Raw genomic sequence first — 14,974 nt, 5'->3', positions numbered from 1 at the left:
ATTGGGAAGGCAGCTCAGTGCAAGGGTACTTACTGCTCTTGAAGTTACCTGATCTCTTACCTGAGATCAAGGTCCAGCAGCCACGTGGCAGCTCATAACTGCATGTAAATCCAGGTGTAGGAGAGCCTCTGCCCTCAACTGGCCTGTGTAGTCTCCAGCATTCCCACGTGTTTACTCACACACCAATACATACCAATAATTGAAAGCAGAAATAAATCTTAAAACAGAAGATGAGGGAGGATAGGTTGGTTATCTTAATCGATAGGTAATTTCATCTCATACTTGACATATTGACCGGATGAGATTACTGCCTCCTAGAAAAGAAAAAGAAAAAAAGAAGGAAAGACGAGGCAAAAATTCACTGCCAAAATTGTAGGAAAATGCATCTGAGACGAAAGGGCTGTGAGCAGCAATGGTGATTTTTTTTTAAAGAGAATATCATAATGATTGAAAATCAACCATTTTCGAAAATGAATTCAGAAGCTTTGGTCTGGGATGGCCACAGTCTGTGCGTGTCGCCTTCGACTAAGAACAATGGCCGTGGTGGCAAAGAAAATGCTCACGGTTTAGCTGGAGATTTGAAAGTATGTTATTATTAAGCCAATACATTATTTCTTCATGAGAATAAAATCACGTACAGCTCAAAATAACTAAAGGGCTACATCTTAATAATAGCAAATCCCAATAGCAACAAACGCCTTATGCACTATTAAAAACATATTCATGGGCTCTGAATCATATTAATAAAACATGCTATAAAAGTGTTAAACAATGAATTATAAGTGCTTAAAGATAAAACTTAAATATACATACTGTAATATTCACCTAGTGCAATCTACTTTTCAAAATTGAAGATGGGACCGGCGGCAATTCAATGAACTCAACACTAACACAGAAAAGGAGGGGCATTCGGTACTGTTATTGTTACGCTGTAACTAATTTATTTCAATGGCTAAACCCTGCTTTTAAAGAATATGTTAGGCATTGAATTGGCTCTTTCAAAACACTGCAAAGTATTATAAAATACTAAGGTAGAGTTTCTAGATGGTAGCTAGTGGGTCAGAGGATTATTGAATACTTTCAGCTCTTGACACAAACTATGACCCCAATTCACGAGAAAGACAGAGTCTGAAGAAAGCACACACACACACACACACACACACACACACACACACACACACACACACCGTGCATTCCCAGGAGCTGATATTGTGGTTTGACCTTTATTTAGTGTGGTCATAAGAACATAGAGGTCATTTAGTGTGGTCATAAGAACATAGAGGTCAGGAATGGTCTAACTAGGATCTGTTTTTATTCAGTACTGAGTATCAACTCCAAACCTCACACATGTGCAGCTAGACAGGCACCCTGCCGTTGGGATGCATGCCCTGCCCAGATCTAGATAACATCCTAAGGCCTCATGTACTCCAGAACAGCAGCCCTAGAAAATCCCACTTTGACAGCTTGCCTGCTGAGAGTGTCTCTTCCCCTTTGGTTTTATGTATTTGGATGAAGATATAAATATTCAGAAGCTTGGTGAGTTGAAGGGCACAAGGTCACAATCAAGGATAAACACACATGGTAGATAAAGTCTGAACCTCTTTAAATTGCTGTGGCTAAGGGGGCAGTTTGGGGAGGAGAGACACTTGTTAATCAGTGGTTCAAGGAGTAATTGGGTATTGGCAGGGTTGTGGTTTTTGGCGCTAGACCCTTCCCTCATAATTAGCATCTTGCAGAATCAAGAATGGGAACCGTGACTGATCAAAACAATGGGAGGGCCTGGAGTCAGATGTTCAGTTCTGGGTGTTGGTGTGAGGGACATGATATCCTGAACAGTGCAGAAGGTCATCAATGCATAACTACCTAAGCCTGTTTCTGAGAACCTTCTGTCTTTCCAGAGTACTGTTAAACTGGAGATGTTCTGATTAAGAACACGGAAATGCCCTCAGCCCTCCTGTAAGAGTCAATTCAAAGAGGTCTGTCTGTCAATCACCTTGTTGGGACAAACCCCTTCAGGAAAAGTTCTAGAGGCATTAAAGGTAGTGTGTGTGTGTGTGTGAGGACTTTCCTAGAATGCAAATTGGCTCAATGCTCCGTGGGGCCATTTCCAGCCTCACCTCCTCAGGTACGCCCTCCCCTACTCTTTAATGAGATCTATTAGCTTTCTATGACATGCTCTGTGTGTCTCTGAATTCTTTGCACAGAGAACACAAGGAGTCCGGAGTTCAGAGCAAGACCCAGTAAGAGTGGGGTTTGCATAGCAGCCTTCACAAAGGGTGATCCTAAGTCTCTTAAGTTAGGGCAACTTTCTTCTCTGACTACAACAGAAGGGAGGTAGAATTAAACAAATTAGCTTAAGACTCAAAAATGCCAAGGGCCCTATTTAGATTTAAAAAACTAATAGGGTATGTAGTTGCACCATAAGTGCGTGCACGCCTCTCGAAGAGTGGAAGTGTAGAAAGAAATTAGCTGTACAAGATGCCGTAGCAAGACCGTACCGAGCCCGCGTGATTCCTAAAAGCTGACTTGCGGCTGATCTCGTACCAAATGGAGCAGCTTTAAGAGAGGGGTTCAGATGGAAAGACAACAGGGTTACTGAGGAGCACACATTACTTTTTATATCACCAAAGCGGTTCATGCTATACAAACAGGGATCTGAAAAACAGAAGCAAACAACCCCTCCGTGCGCCTGCGTTTTAGGCACGGGGTGGGGGTGGGGAGCACTTCAGAAGACGCTTCGATATCAAGTACAGACTTGCTGGCTCTATGTAACTTTTACGCCCTTCGTTATTCTCTCTTTACGGCTCTGACTTCGTTACTCTAGCCTCTCCCTTTATCTCCTTAAAAGAATATAGTGTAATCAGCGTACCCATGATTCCACGGGCACCTAATTGAAAGCATGATCAGCAGCAGTCGCTGAAACTATGCCTAAGAGACGGGCTTTGAGCCACTGTGTGATGTGCTGGAGTGAAGTGTCGAAAAGATGACTCAAGTACGACCAGCCCCCAGAGGCCCCCAGAGGCCCCAGAGGCCCGGACGGGGACTTGAGGCTTTCGTGTATACACCCTTTACTGTCAAATGAGTATTTCTTAAAGTAAAATAGGGATATGGGATATTTTTCCTCATACATATGTTTCCCCATTCCACTTTTTAATGGGGAAATCACAAAACGAGAGGCATCTGGCGATCTGTTTTCGTTGCTAAGGGAATCAGGGGTTGTGATGTAGACACCTCACAATCGTAGGCCAGTATAACAAACATATGGTTGGTAAGGATTTATGAATCTCTCCACGCCTAGACTCCTCCAGAGGCGCCTGGGGCGTGGTCCACACCCACCTCCTGGCCAGGAAGGTCCAGGCAAGGGAACGCCCTTGGTGAGTATGCCCTGCCCGGCCCAGTGGATGCTTTGGGGTTCCTAGGTAATTCTCTTACCCCCCACACTAAACCATCTGACTGTCAGCAGTGCTCACGGGTGATGAGAAGTTTCCGCTCTGCCACTCTGCTACATCAGGGGGTTACTCATGTCTTAGTAATTGTCAGGGTGGTTGAAATAGGCTGCCACCAATTGTGTATATTTATTACAAGGCTGTTGAAATGCACACTCTATCCAAGTTCCCCTTTTCGTGTCTACATGTGCTAATAGGGATCGAACCCATAACCTTAGGTGTGTTAGGCAAACAATATACCACTGAGCCCTATCTCTCAACCTCGAATTAGCTTTAAAGGTCACAATAACAGCTAAGGCGTCTACGACACCCAAAACTAGGAGATATCGTGACAGGCTTTTTTATTTTACAGATGAGGAACCTAAGGTCCTAACGTTTATCATGAGTGAGCTGGGATTTGAACCCACAAATATTTTATTCTGTGACTCCCATTATTTTTTTAATTTAACTACTGTTCCAAATTAGGGTTAAAAAAATCACTTAAATGAAACATAAGTTACCTATGTGGTGACTATAATGGGGTTGGGAAGATTTTTGCAAAAGCCAGAGGCAGGGGACATCTGCAGGACAGTAGTAGTTGACAAACATGAGAATGCCACCATACATAGGAACTCTCACCCATTGTGGCCACATGAAAAGGCCCAGAAAGGCTCAAGCCAGCACGGATGGGGAGGGTTCTTGGGGCCCTGCCCCTCGCTGAAGAGCTTTTGTCAACTGCTGGCTGGTTTGATCAGCTTGAATCATCCCGTACCTGTGTGCAAACAGCATCACCAAGTGAGCAGTGAGGAGCACTGGGGTTGGGAGGGGAAGAGTAGCAGGGAATGACTAAGAGCGAAATTAGAATGGGTAGGTTTTGGAGGGAGGCAATGGTAGTGGGTTTTATCAAAATGCCTCATGCACATATGATGACTATGAATGATCATGTGCATAATTGCATGCAAATCATATAATCACATATATGTGTATATGCACATATGTGTATGTGTGTGTGCATGTACACATGAAATTCTCAAAATAAAATTTTAAAGAAGTGGGTAGGCTGAAGAGGTAGCTCGGCAGTTAAGAGAGCACTGGCTGCTCTTCCACAGGACCTGAGTTTGATTCCCAGCATCCACAGGATTATTCACAGCCATCGTAATTCCAGACTTAGGAAACCCAATGTCCTCCCCCTTGTGGCCTCTGCAAACAAAAGCACCCACATTGCATCTTGTTCTCCACAGCAGAAGCCCCCTGACTGTGGTCCCTGCAATCTTCCGAACAGATCATGAAGGGAAGGCCTTGCCTTTAACTGGCTAGGATTTCTCCACCATCAAAATGCTATATTTCCCTCCCATCTTCCTGGGCTAGACACCATGCTATCTGTAAGAAAGACAGAAGAGGCCCATGCCTTCCTGGGCCTTCAGTTCTCTATCTACTTGTCCTACACCCCAGTTACAGTTTTCTGTTAACTCTGATTGGCTTGCCAGAATTATTCTTTGACTCTATAGGAATGACCTGATATGCCCTTTCCCCTGAGCTCATTTAAATATACCGCTTACCCATTGTGTTGTGGAGGTACTCCTGGCTTCTACCACTGAAAGCATTTTAATAAAATAATGAGATTAAAACTTTGAACTTTAATCTAACATATTTTTACCTAGTATCTTACCTATGAATTTATTCCTACCTTCTGTTTTCAAAAGACCTTTTTTAAGAATGCATAAAACCTTTTTAAGTCCTGGATAATTGGTGCTGGTGAAAGTTATTGATTTCCTTTCAAAAAGAACAATTATGAACCTGCATTCCACGGCGTGAAATCTGCTGTTGAGTATCGGACTTCGGCCCCTCACAACCGAGAGGCAGCCGCCATCTGGGACAAACTTAACTTCTCATGGGTAACTCTTAAAAGTTTTAAAAGAAAAGCTTTAAATGCAGATCTTTCCATGTGAAGATATCCTGTCTGTGATTCTGGGTGTTCACAGGGACCCCCGCCAGAGGTCTCCTAATGCATAATCATCTGCTCCTTGGGTGAGGCTTGGTGTTCGCTTAGGGCGTGGTCACTTGCCCAGCTCGCCGCTGGGTCCTGCCAACCTCCCAACATGAGCATCTCATCCTGTGTGACACACTGTCTACTTATTCCTAGGACCATTATCGCAATTACAGGAAATCTCACACTCCTAAGTGGCCTGCACACCCTATGCTCTGTGCTCTGCTCTTTCCCACTGCCCACTTTTCTGGCTTCCTCTACAGAAACGCAAGCCTCCCACGCAGGCCTCCGGCGCCAGCCTCCCACACAGAACTCCGCAGCCCATTGGCCTCCTCTCTAAGATGGAAAGCTCACTCAGAAGCCCATGTTGGCTACGGGCTGCTTTGCCCCTTCTGAGGTATTCCACTTTCTTCCTAGTGTTTGCATGGATGACCAGCGCCCTTGGGTCTACCGGGTCTGCTCTGTTGAACAGCTTATGTGTTGAAGACACATTTGACCCGTTGCACTGACCATCAGCCTCCCCGCGCCATTGCTGGGGCTTCTCTGAAATGCTAAAGGCAGACTCCATTGTTCCTTGTGCTGCTTAGCACCCTGCATGGACTTGGTGACTGCGCTGTCCTCTCTTCTAGTTCCTCCTTTCCCACACGTTCCTCTCTTTGATCTTTTCTGCTCTGGAACCTCTAGGCTCCCTTACTTCTGTTTCAAAGCTTCCTCTGGATGCCCATCTCGTAGATTTCTTCCTCAAGTTTATCACTGTCCCCCCCAAAAATCAGTTTAGAGTAAGAATCCTTAAGATATCAGGTGTCAGCCTTTCTAACCCCTAGAACAAAGAGGCACTGAGTTTATTTCAAAGATCCCCTGAATCTTTTGTAAGCATGACCTTTCTGTTTCTGAGGCAATCAAACTCATCGGTTAAGAAAAGAAAATAATGATGATGATGACGGTGGTTACCTCACAAAACGGCAAACCTCTCAGTTATTGGAGAACAGGCTTGCCAACGGACACGGTGGAGGGGAGAGCCGTGGAGGGGAGAGCCCACACAGGCAGCTGGTGGAGGGCCTTGGCAACCTCCTCTGCGCAGAGCTCCACCCCCCACCTCCCAAACCTGCTGACGGGAATGAGAAGCCTGGTGTGGAGGGCTCTGCACGCCCAACTCCAACCTGGGCTGTTAAGGCTACTCTTGATAATCCTCTCTAGCAGCCCCCAGGCAAGAACTTCAAAAGATCACATCAAAGGGCCCAGTCACAGTGGAGGGAGCGCCCTGCAAACCTGGTGACTGGGTTTCTCTTAGGGCTCGACAACAAACACAAGTCTCCAGGCCTTCCCCCAAGGAGGAGAGCGATTGTTTTAAAAATTCGGTTCCCAGCTCCGGAAAAAAAAAAAAAAAAAAGAACCAAAAATTCTAGGCTGGCATCTCTAAGAAACACACACACACACACACACACACACACACACACACACACACACACACACACACAGAGAGAGGGAGGGGGGAAATTGACTAAGTGGCTTCTTCCAGTCATGCATTTCTGAGACCTGAAGGACTGGCTGTACTAACAAATTAAAAGAAGAAAACACACACGCAAGAGAGAAAAGTTTGACCCATGCTTTAAAATGCAAATAACAGAAGCCAAGAAGGACAGAGTGAGCAGGAGCAGTCCTGGTGACACAAGAGACAAGCAGTTAATGAAACTCCGGGCCACAATATCAACTGCCTGCTGACTTTTGCAATTGAATTAAAACTATCATAAGAATAATACAAGGGCCTGCCCTTGTCCTCTTGTCTATGTGTTTATTTAATTTTCTGTCCAACTGACTCTCAAATAAATTGGAAACAGCTGCCATCTTTTTTTTGATTCAGTAGCTCCATTACCCCCTTGTGACATCATTCTGGGCACAGACACTAACAATAGGTCATTATGTAGCAATTACTTTATTGATTTATGGAAGTTTTTAAACTCCGGCAGGAATATGCACATTCAAGGGGAAAAAAAAGAACCACTTCTCTACTCCAGTTAAGGAGGAGACCGAAACTGCAGAGGTTGGCACAGTGGGGCTCAGACGGGACCTTCCTTACAAAGGAAAATATGGGAATAATTTGTTTGGGTTTTCCTCGCATAAAACAGAAATGGGCAAAGTCTATAAAGCCCAAAAGTTATAGTCCCCGTAATTTCATGAAGTAACTAAGTAAACAGATGAGCAAAGCGCAGCTGTTATGTAATAGGGGGCTTCACGGGTAACAGAAAGTGCTTGAAACAAATTAACAGTGTGCGCTTGAGGAAGCAAGGTTTTGAGGCTTGCAAGTAACAAAAGTGCCAAGGCATGAAAACTGGGCTCTCTCCCCCATCCCAGCCCACCCACTCCAGCCCCATTCAAACACCATCAGCCTCTGTGCTCTCCGTTTCGGCCTGCTCTGCATCAGGTAGCCGACCACACTTTTAACCACCTCTGTTTTTAAGCTGTGGGTGCTGGCCACCATATAAATGTGCGTTTCTCTTAGCAGATGCCTTTCTTTCCCGTTCCTCTGGTCGGCTGGATTTCGATCTCAAGATTTTTTTTAAATATGGAAAGGAATATGTAGCCTCTAGCACTAACCAAATGGGAAGTTCAAACCCACAGAGGCAAGCAAAGGAGGACATCTACATTTAAAAGGGAAGCCTGCACATTCTGTCAACCTTTGATTTTAAGAAAAGCACCTTAGCTCTCTTGCCTGGAACCTGTCCCCGAAACTCCCCACTTAATGATCTAGTTTCTCTGCTGATCTGCAGGGCACCCTAAACCTGAGAAGGAACCCGCTTTGGGGCATCCCCAACTGCAACCTGAAGAGGACAAGGGGTGGGGCAGGGGAGGCTGTGCTTGCTGTGAAGCCTTGAGCTTCACCTGTGGGTTGTTCCAGCTCCCATCATGAAACTGGGCTCTTGGGAAACAGTAGAAAACAGTCCTGCTCGGGAAATCTGTCTTTTTCTGTGAGTAACTAGAACATAGGGCAACCTTCCATGGCGATCCACAACTATGAAGACAAATAATTAGTTTTAATGTGGGTATCTTTTTGGTGTGTGTATGTGTGTGTGTGTGTGTGTGTGTGTGTGTGTGTACATCTGTGTTTGTGTGTACACATTCTTATGTGTGAGTGTATGCATGTGTGTGTATGTGTGTGCATGGATAAGTATCTAGAGGCCAAAGGACAACCTTCAATGTCCTACTCTTTTTTTTTTTTTGAAGATTTTTTTTTATTTTGTGTATATGCATACGCTGTCGCCGTCTTCAGACACACCAGAAGAGAGCATCAGATCTCATTACAGATGGTTGTGAGCCATCATGTGGTTGCTGGGAATTGAACTCAGGACCTCTGGAGGAGCAGTCGGTGCTCTTAACCAATGAGCCATCTCTCCAGACCCCCAGTGTCCTACACTTGCAGGACCCAAATTGGCTCACAACGTCTAGGGAGGCAATGGTTCTGAGACACAGTACCCACATGTGCATGCCCCAAACACACACTTAAAAACGAGACACCACAAAATAGCCTCATCTCTAAAGTAGTCTTTCTAAACTACAGAGATCAGGAGGGCACAGAGTAAAAGGAATTTCCCTTTGAGATGACCCAGTTCTTTGATAGTCTTCTTGAAGGAGCTGGGTCTCACAGGAGGCTGTAGCTACGGCAGGATACACACAAAGGGAAGCAGGCATCCTGTGGGAATGGAAGAGCCATGGCGTAGAAGTGGTCAGAGCAGGACGAGAAGCTGCCTCTCATGAGGCTGAATGGGGGAGTGTGTTAGAGACAAGGTCGGACCTTATACGCAGGGTGCAATAATTATGACAAAATAGTGTTAGATAAAGGGGTCTATGGTAGTTTATTTTGTTGAAGGAAATGCGTAATTAAAATTCCTGCCTGCGGAACGCTGGTTTGTTAGATGTACAGGGAGAAGACCGGGAAGTAGAAGATCCGAGACAGTCAACTCAGTCAAGGAATGAAGAAGAAACACTCTGGAGCAGGCCACTGACCACGGAAAGGGCTCAAAGCCAACAATCCAGCAAGCAAGAATGAATAGTTTATGAGGGTTGATTTGATACAGGCAGCCAAATAAGAAAAAGGAAGCCATAAAAATAAATGGTCAGATGAGTGTCGTGGAGAATTAATTGGACAGTTGAGTCACTGGGAGAGGAGCGTATAGGAGAGGGAAGTCTACTTCACTGAATTCAAGGCATAAGTGTTCCACTGGCCATAGAGCCAAAGGAAAACATCTAGTTAATAATTGGACGTAGAAGGTTCACAGAAGCTCAAGGTTGGAGAAGCATGCCTTTTCATGCAGCAAATATTTATCAAATATTCATCAAAGGTAGTTAATCCCCAAAATAAAGGGATTAAAGGATCATAATCTCTGTCCTGCAAATATCGTTGCTAAGTGTATGATATACAAAAGTCTCTGGTTTTGTATCTTATAATCAGAATGATAAAATATTTTTGTAGTTAGGATGTGAGGTGGCCCCCTTTAGGCTGATGTGTTGAACTCATGGTGCTCAGATGGGGGTGCTGTTTGGAAACATTGTGAAGTTTTGAGAGGGGCTCACCGTGGATGGGATTGAAGTTTTATAATGTACTCCCAATTCGATGTTCACTGTCTGACAGCAGATGGGACATGGCCAACCGGTCTCTGGCTCCTACCAACAGAAATGCCTACCATGGTGGCCAGTATCACCTTGAACTGTAAGCCAGAAGGAAGGCTTCCCCCTGGAAACTGTTTATTGCCAGGTAGGTCACAGAGCAGCACAACACACACCTAAATACGGAGATGAGAAGTGGGAGTCTTCCTGAGAGAACCTGGCCATGGAGTTGCCACGAAGACCATGTCTTCATGTTCTCCTAGGAAAAAAATTAAATTCTTTAAATTTTTATTTATATATATACATGTGTATATATATATACATATATATGTATGTGTGTGTATGTGTGTATGTGTGTGTGTATGTGTGTATGTGTGTGTATATGTGTGTGTATGTGTGTGTATGTGTTTGTGTATGTGTGTATGTGTATGTGTGTATGTGTGTGTGTATGTGTATGTATGTGTGTGTATATGTGTGTGTGTGTGTGTGTGTGTTCATCAGCATGTGTCCATGTGTACCAGGTACATGCCTGGTGCCCGCCAAGGCCAGAAAGAGGGTATCAGATTTCCTGAAACTTAGCTATACATGGCCACAAGTCACCATGTAAGTGTTTGGAACCAAACCCAGCTCCTTTGCAGGAGGAGCCAACGTCCTTTCCACTATCACTGTTCCAACTCCTCAGCAAAATCAAATTTAAATGATATTTGATGTTGCCACAAAATATACCAAACCTGTAGGAATAAATGCAGTGAAAGGGTTCTATGAGATAAAAACAGAGGGTGGAGGGCTGTGCTATTTCATGAATTGGGCTAGTTGGTAACTTTTGAAGCATTTCTTCTCAAGTTGACCTATAGAACTGACATAGTAACAATCAAAATCCCAATAAGACTTTTGTACAAATTGCTAAGCTGTTCCCACATTTATAAGTAAATGGAAAGGATCCAGGGATTCGTGGGCACTTTTGAATAACAAGTCTTGCCTGGTGGGTTTCTGCATTTGGGGCTCCATATAAAATGAAAATTAAGTCACAAACTAGAAAATCAATAAAAGATGCACACACACATACAGAGAGAGAGAGAGAGAGAGAGAGAGAGAGAGAGAGAGAGAGAGAGATGCTGTACGCTAAGGGTCAATGGGCAAAGGACATTCCACATAGTACATAGCCTACATCTCTTGGATATTATCTTGGTCAGGGATCCATTGCTGTGAAGAGATACCATGACCAAGGCAACTCTTACAGAGAAAACATTTGCATGGGGGCTTACTTAGTTTTCAAGGGTTAGTCCATGATCACTCTGGCTGGGAAACAGATCGACATGGAACTAAAACAGCAGGTGAGAGCTTTTCATCCTGACCCACAGGCAGCAAGGAGAGAGAGAGGGGGAGGGAGGGAAGGAGGGAGGGGGAGGAAGGAGAACAGGCAGGGGGAGACCACTCCCAGTGACTCACCTTGTCCAACAAAGCCACACTTCCTAATCCTTTCCAAACAGTTCACTGAGGACCAAGAAGTCTAACATATGAGCCTGTGGAGGCCATTCTCATCCAAACCAGCCCAGACATTTGTAGATGAAGGACTTTCTAGATATCAAGCTACCTCATGGGTCTAAGTTTCGAAGACAAAAATTCTGAAAGAGAACATTAAGGACAACTTTCACAAAGCCTTTCAATAAAGCCTTAGAGCCCCAGCCATTTTATGAAAGATTCGGTTTCATGCTTTTAGAACGTTTTCGGGGTTGGAGAGACAGCTCAGGGGTTAAGAGTGCTTAACCCAAGAGAATCAAATCCGGTCACCAGCACTGATGGCCAGTGGTGTCTCATAGCAGCCTGTACCACTAGCCCCAGGGTTCTCACACCCTTTTCTACCTTCAGAGGCACTTGCTCTCACACGTGCATACCTAGAGACGCACACATATGCCCATAATTAAAATGAAAATAAATCCAAAAATAAGTAAACCTGACATGTTCAACAAAGAACTCACACAAAATGTGAAAGTCTTTAAAGAGTTCTTTTATATTTACTTTTGTGCGTGAGGGTATGGGTACATAAATGCAGGTGCCCTTGGAAACTGGAAGCGTCAGAGCTTCCTGACATGGGTGCTATTGAAAGAAAAGGGCTAGTACTTTTCCACCAGCCTCAGGGCGCCAGACAGCCCCTCCCATCCAGGAGGGAGTGCCCCAATCTTATCTGTCTCAGATCCCTGAATGTCTCCAAGATGCCAGACAGCCCTTTCCTCCCAGGCAGGGCTGTCTCAACTTTACACAGAGGAACGTAGAGCAACGACCCCAATGCTACTGGAGTCTGCAGCAACCTAAAAGGTCAATTGATCCTGCCAATGCTTGTATGCCCAATCACCATCGCTGTAACCTACCCTTTACGAAATGTATAAAAACTGTACTGACCGATTGTTCACGGTTGCCTCTCTTCCTGATGCAGGCGGACCCCAGCTCGCTGGAATAATAAACCTCTTGCTTTTGCATCGATCTCTGGTCTCACATCTCATTCACATGAGTCTCCTGGTAGTTAAGACTCCTAGGTCCTCTGCGAGGACGTCACATGCTCTTCGATGCCGATCCATCTCCCCCAGCCTCAAAACGTGAAAACTTTGATTGTTAAATAATGAACAAACATGTTTGAAATAAAAGCAATCTTGAAAAGTTATGTCAGAACAGATAGCCAAATGGCCTCAAAACATGTGTAATAGTTTCAATATTGCTATCACTTGGGGAAGTCCACGTTGGAAGGAATCTAGGCAATACTCCATACCTCCGGAGTGACTGAAATAAAGGCTGAGAATGTGAGGAGGTTGTGAGTAAAGCTCTCATACGTGCCGACAAGACATAGTTGCAGCCATCTTGGCACCATCGACAGCTCCGATCATTTTCATACCCCGTGACTCAGAAATCCCACTCCCAAAAATGTGGCTCACTAAGGTTTGAGCACACACCCTCAGAAGGCCAGAATGCCCCCAAGAGCAAGAAGCTGGGAACAGCCTGCAGCCTCAGCATGCAGTCCACGGGAGGCGTGCACGGTGGTGTGTTTTTACAGTGAAGTAATCTGCAGAGAGGAATAATGAGACAGACTGCTGGAGCACATAGGCACTGAATCCATTTCTAAGACGTGAGGAGTTTCAACCTCAGGAAAAAGCAACTGAGAGACAATAGTATCGCGCTGCTGATTCTCTTACAGGAAGCTTCAAACACCTAAGAGTGGTGTTTTCAACAGGGAGTGCTAGAACAACTCAGAGACAAAAAGATGAATAGGATCCAAATTTCATGCTCTACTAAAAATTAATCTAAAGTAGATTATGGGACCTACCATTGGACATAAGTGGAAATCTGTAAACTGTAAAACTTCTAGAAGGGATTGCAGAAGACAGTCTGACTGAAGTTTGGGCAAAGAGGCCTCCGCTATGTCATCAAAACAAAGTGTGCAAGAGAAAAAAAAAAAAAAGGTAAATTGTGTTTCATCGAAATTATAAGTTGTGACCCTCTAAAGATACTAAACATTTTAAAAAACAGTTGGCAAGCCATAAATGTGAAGACACTATTTGGAGAGTATGTCTGATGAAGTACTTGTAGCAAAATACATGAGACCTTCAACTCAACAATAGGAAAAACACATACAACTAAACGAAGGGGTTGAAGAAACGCTTCACGAAGCAAGGTACGTGGACCGAAAATAAACACAGGAAAAGAAGCTGCTAATATTAGCCATTGGAAAAGCAAGTAAAAATCAAACAAGAAACAAACAAACAAAAACAAAACAACAACAAAAAAAAGCCACACTTTTTCCATCTCCGGCCGCCACAGGGAGAGGAGCCGCTGCCCTGTCCGCGCATCTACAATGATGGTCGTTCGGAACTGCTCCAGTTTCTTGATCAAGAGGAACAAGCAGACACGCAGCACTGAACCCAGTAATCATTAGCCTAAAACTCCTTCCGCTACAATGGGCTAATTCACCGCAAGACCGTCGGAGTGTAGTCAGCGGCTGATGGCAAAAGGGTCGTGGTGATTATAAAACCCAGATCCGGTCAGCGAAAAGCTGCCACTTCTTATATGAGGACCACTATCAACAAGAATGCGCGGGCCACTCTCAGCAGCATCAGGCACGTGATCTGAAAGAACAAGTACGGCCCTGATCTGCACATGGCCACCATCCTCAGGGCCAGTACCATCCTTCGAAGCCAGAAGCCTGTGGTGGTGAAGAAGAAATGGACCCGCTCCACCAAGAGCTCCTGAACCACACACCCCAGAAGCAATAAGGAATTCACTGACTTGTTCAGTCACACGCAAACGCGCGCGCGCGCACACACACACACACACACACACACACACACACACACACTCTCTCTCTCTCTCTCTTCCACTTATAAAAATGGCTGAAATTAAAAATACTAACCAGAACAAGGGATGACGAAGAAACTGCAGAAAGGGAGTCTTTCGTACGCTGGTTGGTAGGAATGATAATACAACTACTTTTAAAAGATTGACAGTTTCATTTAAAAGAAATAATGTAAACAAAGCATGTGGTCACGCCCTTATGCATGTAGATGGATATTCACCACGAGAACATCACCCACCATGCCCACTATGCAGATCTGCATGCACATCCGTATATGTAGATATTCACCACAAGAACAACAGGATAATGCCCACTGCTGCTTCATTTGTAAAAGCCCCCAGAAAATCGGCTCAAATATCATCCATGTGTTTAGTAGACCTGTGCATATGTGTAAGGTCAGAAATCTGCCACAACTTGAAAATTGTCTTTCTGCATTTGTGGGGCTTTTTTTGAAACTGTCAAGGGGATAAAATAAATTCATAGTGTAACAGTTCTTCGAAGGGACATGAAGCCTTTGTATAGCCTCGGACAGATGCCCAAACTCACATGTACTGTAGATATGGACACATACATTCTCAGACACACAGACACACAAAGACACACACTCTATTTCTGTGG

General features: G+C 44.5%; 1 pseudogene; it reads left to right on the top strand.

The window, feature by feature from the left end:
* LOC116903659 overlaps positions 1 to 14,253 on the top strand; it is a 67,935-nt pseudogene extending 53,682 nt beyond the window's left edge.
* Positions 14,254 to 14,974: the final 721 nt, after the last annotated feature.

The sequence above is a fragment of the Rattus rattus genome, chromosome 6 (genome assembly GCF_011064425.1).
Source record: "Rattus rattus isolate New Zealand chromosome 6, Rrattus_CSIRO_v1, whole genome shotgun sequence".
NCBI classification, from domain to species: Eukaryota; Metazoa; Chordata; class Mammalia; order Rodentia; family Muridae; genus Rattus; species Rattus rattus.
The sequence above is the reverse complement of the archived record's forward strand: the minus strand, read 5'-3'. Positions and strand labels throughout refer to the sequence as shown.